Consider the following 7,997-nt stretch of genomic DNA (forward strand, 5'->3'; position numbering starts at 1 on the left):
CACCAGGACAAAAGGCACTTCCCCCGGTAATATACATATACACAGACACAGTGATCTTGTAAAAGTACACCTTTGTTCAGTGGTCCGTATTCCTCAATCCCAACCGGCGCCACACCCGACATGCTGCAGTCATGCCTGATGAACACAAATCGGATGGGAATCGAAAGATCGGGCGACTGTGCAAAGGTCGGTCGTAAAAGACGCTTTTCCCGCATCGGTGGCGGCCATATGGCGAAATATAAGAAATTTCCACGTCAGTCCCTCCTTTTTCACCATATGTCGTCACAGCAACGGCTTCCTAACGCTACAATCACTCCAACCAAAGCTTCTAAAGGCTACAGAAAGAAAAGGGAACATGCTACACTACAAATGCACTAACAAGAAGAACCGGCCTAATATTCTTGATCTTCTTTATATCTTGAGCATGAGGTCCAGACTGCCCTTCAGGGAGGTGATGTCATCATACAAGGTTTCTGGTTATGTCTTCTTTGAGAAGAACAGCCCAAAAAAAGTCTCCAAGAAGGGAAGAAGTCAGTTGTTTTAGGGACAGTCCATAGTTTGTTAAAAAAAAAAAAAAAAAGGTGGTGGTTCTTCCTGTGCTGATCTTCCTGAGGTAAAGGGTTCCGGATGCTTCAGGCGATGGCTCTTTATGGAATCATCACATGGTCCTCTGCACGGCTCCTTGCAACTTGGTTCACCAAACAACAGGTCATTCTCGCCGTCACATAGAGGAGGAAAAGAAAGAGCAGCATCAGGACATACACTCCAACTTCTTTAAGCCATGATCCAATAGAAAACAACATCTCACCGAAGCCCCCTAAACCTTTAAAGGGGTTCCAACCCTCCTCTGCAATAGCGCATGCTTGTCCCTGTAATGCTTTCACCTTGTCAAGATGGGCCTGACCTTGTCCCCAGTATCTTCCACCCAGGTACAGCAATCCTCCCCGATAAACTCACAGAAACCCCCCTTTGATGCTAAAAGATAGTCGAGAGCCATTTTCTGCTGAAGCATAAGGGTCTTCAGCTGTCGTTGTTCAGAAGAAATTTCTCTCATGGCTTCGACTGTCTCATTAAACATCTCGTCCATTATGATGGAAAAATTATTTAGCTGCTTGCACGGTCCCCTGTGTAGAATAGCTCTCTCCTGGTCCTTCTTCCCACACTTACCCTCCTCTGCACCATCAAGTCCTTGTGACCGTCGGCAATGTAGGAGGCAGGGACTAACCTGACTAAGGAGCATGACCCTCTAGTATTCGGGGGAACGGCTCTATAGGCAGCCTGGCCGCACAAAAAGTAATAGGGCCCAGTTAATGAGACACAAAGGTCATTGGGGTTACGGTTACGGGCATTGCGCAACAATTGGATGGATAATGGGATTGCTGCACCCTCCTGAATGTCACACCCTCCCCCCCAGCAGACATAATCATGTCTGGTGGTTAGGTTGTTATTGTCAGGGATTCTATGGTCGATCTGGATGGTTATCCCAGATGGGCATTCGGTCCTCCCCAGGGACTTGGCTCCAAAACCAGAGCTGATATTAAAACAAATCCCGGACTGGCCTAATTGACCGGATACCCACACGGGTCTGCTAAGTCTAGTACAAGCCTCGGGGCTGACATCAAGACCATAGGTGACATTACCATCTAAGAATGTCTGATTAAATTCTATGGACAGATGGCGTTCCGCTGATCTACCTGAAGGACTAAACTTTCTCATGCCCACCCTGATGTCATAAAGAGCATGTACTGCCGCCATTGCCGGGATGCTCTGGCTCGGAGGGGGTTTGGAGCACACCCAGCAGTTGGACCTATTTGCTGTTTTTGCTAATTGTAAATGCATCTTGAACAGTAAATTCGAATGTGACTCCTCATAACAGTATCCAAAATACATTAAACAACAAGTGTATATAGAAACAATGCACCTGATCATTGCACTTGATAGTCCAGCAGCTTCTTGCAGTGGCTGGCGTGGATCCGCCCGTCATGGAGGTGGATGTTGTACTGCTTCTGTCTCGGGTTCCATGAGTTCAAAACAGTTGTGATTGTCTGTTGGTTCTGTCATGGTTGGATTAGAGTCGGTCACAATCCCTTCGTCCCCCCCTCTTCTTCCGAGTCAGAATGGGTCGGAAGAAGAGATGCGGGATTGAGGATTGTACATCGTCTCAGTGTGAGGTTAGTAGGGGTAAGGAGAGTCACTTCAGATTTGGTCAGACGTGCTGCTGAAAGATGTTTGGTCTGGACCTGGTTGAGAATCTCTTGGACAGAGTGTGGGATGAGAAAGGTTAGAGGGGAATCTAAAACTATGTCACCAACTTTCTGTAATAACACAGAAAGTATAGAGAGGACCCATTCTGAATAAAATATTAGGGATCCAATCTCTGCTGTAATTGATCAGACCTAGAAGGGCTCTCAACTGTCGGGCATTACGAGGTCGGGTGAAGTCTTTGAGAGTCTGTATCTGTTGTGTTGTTAGGTGTTGGGTCCCTTTTGAGATACAGAGGCCTAGAAAAATAACCTTCTCCTTACAAAACTGCAATTTTTCCTTGCTAGCCTTATTCCCAGTGGATGCCAGATGGTTCAGTAGCGAGATAGTGTGTCTATAGTATGAATCCTTGTCCGGGCAACAAACTAATAGATCGCCCACATATTGTAACAGTGCGACCTCCGGATCCTCTGGCACCCACTGGTCTAATACCACCTTTAGCTTGCAACTATATTCCGATGGGCTAGTCATGGACCCCTGTGGTAACCGGGTCCATGTCCGCTGTCTACCCTGGAACGAAAAAGCAAAGATGTATTGACACTGTGGATCTAGTGGAACAGAAAAGAAGGCATTAGACAAGTTGATAACACTAAAGTACGAAGCTTTAGGAGGAATGGACGCAAGTAATGTGTGAGGATTAGGCACTAACGAGGCATCACTGACTATGATTTTGTTATCATGGACCAGTCGGTAAGTGACTTCCTGACCCTTGGCTGATTTTTTTTGCCACTGGAAATAAATGTGTATTACAGGGTGATTGTGTTGGGGTTAAGACCTCGATTTGGAGATATCTATCAATCTGGATCTTGAGACTGTCCATCTGCGCTATACTCAGAGGATACTGTGGCAATTTTGGTAGCACGCAACCGGGGGCAATCCGTATAGTGGCTGGAGGTACTGGCAGCAAGCTGACATCATATTTGTCAACCGCCCAAACCTTAGGGTCTATCTCAGCTAGTACATCCAGGGACAAATGTGTACCAGGTTCTCCAGTATACGGGACTGCCACCACTGCACACAGCAACTCGTCTGTGAGTGCACTAGTTACCACAACACCCTCTGGGGTTAAGTGATGTTGGCCTGAATCTCCGACAGAATGTCTGCTCCCAATAGGTTGATAGGGACATCATCTGAAACGAATAGAGATCTGACTGCTTCGGTGTGTTGACCTAACCTGCAGTACAATGGTTTCGTCTCCCTAAGAGTCACTGGATGACCTGTAAGCCCAATGGTGGGGGTTGTGTTGCCAGAGAGTGGAATCCTGCCTTTTAGATCTTGTGTTTTTAGAACAGTCCTGGCTGCGCCGGTGTCGATGAGGCAGGACAGAGGATATGGCATTTCCTCAAGAAATAGATTGAAATGGGCCAACACCGGTTTGCCTTTCCCCTAGTGGGCGAAGCTATGGGACTGTGCAACAGCTCCGAAGGTTTTAACTGTTTCAGGGTCTGGTATGAAATGGTAGGTTCCCGGGGGGCCCTCCGTACTACGGTAAGATTTCCCCCGGGTTTGGGTTATGTGCATGAGGCTGGTCAGGAACAACTTTATAAGGACTAGTAGAATTTTGTTCTTTCTTGTCCTCATTTTCTGGACAGTGGCGCGCTAAATGTACTTTTTGATAGCAATTTAAAACAAGTTATATTAGTACGGTTGGTGAGTTTCTTTTTCCTAGTATAGGGAAGGTGGTCCTGGGATATTAGCTCAAGAGCTGCCATGATTTTGGCCGACTTGGCATGCAGGTCCAGTACTATGGCCTGGATTGTTGCCATAAGGGAGTGGAAACTCATAGAATGGGCCTCTGGTCGTGCAACCATTAGCCTATCTCTTAGTTTAGGCACCAATCCAGCCAGAAATTTAGCCTTTAACATTAGAGGGATGGGCGATACTGGGTGTTCTCTGGGGCATCTGGACCTGGCTCAAACCCTGCATCTGTTACCCCTTGTTTTAACCTCTGCCAATAGACCGAGGCGTCCTCATCTGGGCCCTGGATCGCTGTCATAAACTGGAATGGGGACACAACACTATACATAGTGGGCATTTTGTCTGTCAGTTGCTTACAGAATTCCTTGCCCCCCCATAGCACCTGTAATCCCCCTCAGGGCCCTGTTGGAAGTCATCCCTTTCCAAGGCCTCTATGCATTCTAATTTGGATTTGTCTATTATAGAGATACCTCTGGCTTCACATAAGGTGACCAAATCGGATTTTCCAAGGCGGCAGTAATCCGTTTTGTCAGAGGCATCTTTTGCGGATTCTGGATGTGGGGATGGTGATGGAGACAGATGAGCTGAGGCTGTTGAGATGACGTGTGTTGCTAGCAAATTTAAACCTGTTTGCAGCTCTGTCTCGTCCTTTTCATTATTGCTTTCTGCAGTTCTGGCTGGAAGGAAGTACATGATTATGTTTGACCTTACTGTCTGAGACTTTTGAATGCCCTGCTGCTAAGGCTTGGTAGATTCCTGTAACCACAAATTGGCCTTCTCTGAAGACCCATGTGTTTGGAGTCTGGAGTGGAACTCACGGACGAACTTTTCCCAGATCCAGACCTCAAACGTCCCCTGCTTAGGGATGGACCATTCTAAACCTGAACACCATTTGTGCCAATCTTTGAGGGGCTTAACAGTCCCTCCTCCATATGTGGATTTCATGTGCTGCTGAGCCGTCCTGAACTCAGAAATGGTACCCTTCTGTTCCCTAGATTTCCCTACACCAATACTCGAGTCTCAAGCTTTTTCCAAGTAGATGCGTCCACCTACAGTGTCTACGTCCACCGCGCAGACCGCCGTCGATCCTTACCTGTTCGTCCTCTGAGTAGCTCTAGGGCTTCAAATACGAACCACGGACATTATCCACCGTAGCCCACTCAGAGAGAAGGATCAGCGGCCGAGGGATCCGGACAGGTACGAACCACGGACACCTTCCTTATCCCTCGTGCTAAATTGGCTCAAAACAGCACCCTGACTGCAGGATAAGAGTTCCCAATGCCTGGAGTGTTGACAGCAAGTGAGAGGGAGCGACAGGAAGTGAGAACAAGGGTGATATAGTTGAACCTTCCTAGGGATTCCGGTACGAACCACGGACACCTGGTCACCCCAGTCAGGCCAGTAGGTTTTGAGAGAAAGTGTCTAGAAAAACAGATAGAAACAGAGAAACCCCTCCCCAGTTCACCTCCCCAAGTTCCGTCCCCCAAGCTTCCGGTACGAACCGCGGACACCTGGTCACTCAGTGACGGAAAGTCAAGAAAGCGAACAAGAAAGGGAACAGTCCTCAATAATTTCCCCACAAACTCCACCCCCGGGCTTTGGTACGAACCACGGACACCTTCCACCCTTAAGATGGACCTCGAGGGGAAGAAAAAAGAGAACAAAGCTCACGCGACAATTGATGACCCCGAGTAGGCTTGGCCCACTTTTTCTCCTCACAAAAAGCTAACCAGTTCACTGTTTTTTCACCCTATACAGTCTGACTTCGCAGCACAGTCCTTATGGACGTAATTAACAGGAATTTCCTTCCTAACAGCAACTTTCATAAGCAGACAGCAGCTATCTTACACTACCAGACTTCCAATGACAGAAAAGATGTCTTCCAACCAAACCTACAGAGAATGTGTTGGTTTGAGAATAGATTAAGACAGAAAAGAGGGCTAGCCAAAAGCAAGGTAAAGAGTTAGTGTGGTAGTTATAGACAGAGAGAGAGAGAGAGGGTAAGCAAAAGTGTTTTAAAAGAGAGAAATGGAGAAAAGTGAGAGAGATGGGGATAATAAAGGACGGAAGGAAGGATAAAGAGAGGAAAATAAAGAGAGAAAGAGCAGGAAAACAAGGAGTATAAAAAGAGAAACAGCTAGTTAACATATAGCCTTATGTTGTAAACCATGCAACACTCTTCCTTCACTCACACAAAAGGACAATTACAACACCATGTTATGGTCTCTTCCTTAGGAAAACCCCCTATCCTGGAGGAAGTAGGAGTCAATAGACTGCAGGGAACAGCAGAGAGGTATAACAAAAATGTAAAAAATGTTCCAAAAAGTTCAAAGAGAACTTTGCTGTTATGAAATGTAAAGATGAAAATCTATTATATACAATAGAACAACTGTTAGGATTATATGCAGGGGATGTGCCTCCCACCAATAGCCCAATATACCTTTTCAAAAACTAAGACAACATGGCCGCTGGCACATGTGCTTAAAGACAAAGACAAAATGGCCACTGGCACATGTGCTATTTCAAAATGGCGTAGGCTCCCCCTGTTCAGCGCTCAGCAAGGGCTAGAAACTTGGTTTGTAATTCAGATTGGTCGGATTGTTACCCAACCTCCAATATTGAAACTTATAATAATAAAAGCAATACAATCCTCCCAAACAAAAGATTTTCTCAAGGATGAAACCTATAGAGTCGCAATTTTAAAACAAACACCACTTAGTAGAGAGACAGAAAACAAACACAAATGAAAAAAACAATGATTCTAAATCCCCTCTAGATACTGTTGGCCATATCTGCCTGCTACAAGATTATCCTACAACCACCCGGCATACACAGAAACTCCCTCCACTGGTCTGAATCACTCACAGATCCTCCAGCAGGGGCAATAACAGTCCCTTATGGTTAAAAAATAAACGAATAAACCCCACAGCAGTTATGCAGATATGCCCCAACCAGTACCTGGGCAGTTAATACTGAAAAACACCACACATACACCCAAAAGGTTCTTTTGGTAGATTTTTACCTGATTCCAACAGCCTAGAGACCACACATCAATTTGCAGACAGCAAAAACTTTCTCAAATATGAGAGTATCAAAACAAAAAGGTCTTACCTCAATGCCGGCCTTTTTGCTGCCCGAAATAAAATATGGCTCCTTTTAATTCTGCTGAAATTAAGGGAAAAATTGAACCTCCTGCCATTGACTCGCCATCTGTTGTAGTAGAATTAAATGATCTTTTGCCTTAATGGACAATCGATCTGAAAACCTTGATGTATCGTGTGGTGATGTTGCGCAATCCCCCAGAAATAACGTCACAGCAGTCGTTCTTAGCTGGGGTCCAGTATTCTGCCTCCCTCTACAATGGCCAGTGGTTTATTATACACCAAGACAAAAGGTGGTCTTACAATATATCCAATCAATGAGCATGTTATGCTATGAATCAATTGGTGGAACCAGCACACAGACACATGTCCATAGAAGAGGGGGGGGGGGAAGGTAGACTGCCCTAGGCAAACAAAAGACACCAGGACAAAAGGCACTTCCCCCGGTAATATACATATACACAGACACAGTGATCTTGTAAAAGTACACCTTTGTTCAGTGGTCCGTATTCCTCAATCCCAACCAGCGCCACACCCGACATGCTGCAGTCATGCCTGATGAACACAAATCGGATGGGAATTGGAAAGATCGGGCGACTGTGCAAAGGTCGGTCGTAAAGACGCTTTTCCCACATCGGTGGCGGCCATATGGCGAAATATAAGAAATTTCCACGTCACAGCTAAGTGCTCAATAAATGTTTTTACAATTTTTTTCGTTTTATTCTTCACATTATAATGCGGAAACGTTTTTTCAGAGCTGTTTAGCACCTTAAATATGCTAATGCACTTAGTTATATTACACGTGACAAAGAGCCTCACAGGGCTCGAAACATGTTGTGTGGCAATAAACACTGAAGTTGAGCAGTTAAGCCTGCGGTCCTGCCTTTTCTTTGTTAACCTTATTTTTCTGGATATACTAAAAACTTTTTTGCACTA

At 45.7% G+C, this 7,997-nt stretch overlaps 1 long non-coding RNA gene across 1 annotated transcript; it reads right to left on the reverse strand.

The window, feature by feature from the left end:
• Window positions 1-574: 574 nt before the first annotated feature.
• LOC121402951 lies at window positions 575-7,308 on the reverse strand. Its single transcript, XR_005966888.1, has 2 exons — window positions 7,072-7,308; window positions 575-2,772 (listed from the first exon to the last, which is right to left on the reverse strand). It is a non-coding gene; the product is annotated as an uncharacterized LOC121402951 (long non-coding RNA).
• Window positions 7,309-7,997: the final 689 nt, after the last annotated feature.

This window comes from Xenopus laevis, chromosome 4L (genome assembly GCF_017654675.1).
Source record: "Xenopus laevis strain J_2021 chromosome 4L, Xenopus_laevis_v10.1, whole genome shotgun sequence".
NCBI classification, from domain to species: Eukaryota; Metazoa; Chordata; class Amphibia; order Anura; family Pipidae; genus Xenopus; species Xenopus laevis.